Source organism: Propithecus coquereli, unplaced genomic scaffold (genome assembly GCF_000956105.1).
Source record: "Propithecus coquereli isolate 6110/MARCELLA unplaced genomic scaffold, Pcoq_1.0 Scaffold161, whole genome shotgun sequence".
Taxonomy (NCBI): domain Eukaryota; kingdom Metazoa; phylum Chordata; class Mammalia; order Primates; family Indriidae; genus Propithecus; species Propithecus coquereli.
Genome location: NW_012140636.1, coordinates 739538 through 740480, shown reverse-complemented (window position 1 = coordinate 740480; position 943 = coordinate 739538). Strand labels below are relative to the sequence as shown.

Here is a 943-nt window from a genome sequence, read left to right as displayed (position 1 = left end):
TCCTTTTCAGGAAGGCTGTGTTTAATTCCAAAATGAAGATAAGGGGTGTGTAGTTCTGGGGTGGGCAGATGTGCCAGCAACCCTACAAGCTTCCAGCGTCACAGCGTTAGGGCTCCCTGCCTGTGGTGCAGCCCTGCTACACGTGCAGGGTAGCGCCAAGCTCTCACTGTCACCCTGTCAGGATTTGGGCTTGGGGAACTGCCACTAAAATGCTCTGTGAATAAGAAACTGTTCTCTGATCTACAGACCTCATGTTTCCTACCAGAATAGATACATATTCGCATAAACTTAACATTGCGTGGTCTGTCTTCTGACTGGGCCTAGGCTGATACAGATATATGAATAGGCTTCTTAGAAAAATGAGGAGTTACAGGAGAAAAGACTACTAGCTCTTTTCAGTGAACAGTATCATAATCTATAAGACCATGAATGTTATGTATAAGGTGATGAATCAGTTAAGAAGGTAATTTCAAACTTCTATCCATCCAACAATATGAATTAATTGCCTATCAATCACCAAATACTGCACTAGGTGCTAAATATTATTAATATATAAAGACAAATGTGACACAGCTCTGTCCTTGAGTTTCTCACAATATGTTGTGATACAAAATATTTTTTAATTTTATTTTAGTGCGAATTACTTTTACATATTCCCGTTCACTCCCAGTAGCAATCAATGTTAACAGTCTCTTATGTATCCTTCCAGAGGCATTCTCTGTGTATATATGCAATTATTTATATTTATACACACACACTAAAGACTTCAAAGCATAAAAAAATCCCAGTGCTACTGCAATACTGACTACCTTTCTCATGACAATGATCTTAATTAAAAATATCCAGTATTAGAATATTATTTTAGAAAATCATAACTACTACCTAACAGAAATCCCTTGGTAATTTTATGAAAAAGTTATTATTTTATTCAGTGGTTTATCAA

The 943-nt window shown here is 36.7% G+C and overlaps 1 protein-coding gene across 1 annotated transcript in view; it reads right to left on the bottom strand.

The window, feature by feature from the left end:
- The window catches only part of RAP1GDS1 (RAP1, GTP-GDP dissociation stimulator 1), a 214048-nt gene that overhangs the window by 211441 nt on the left and 1664 nt on the right, over nucleotides 1-943 (bottom strand). The gene's annotated exons all lie outside the window — the stretch shown is intronic.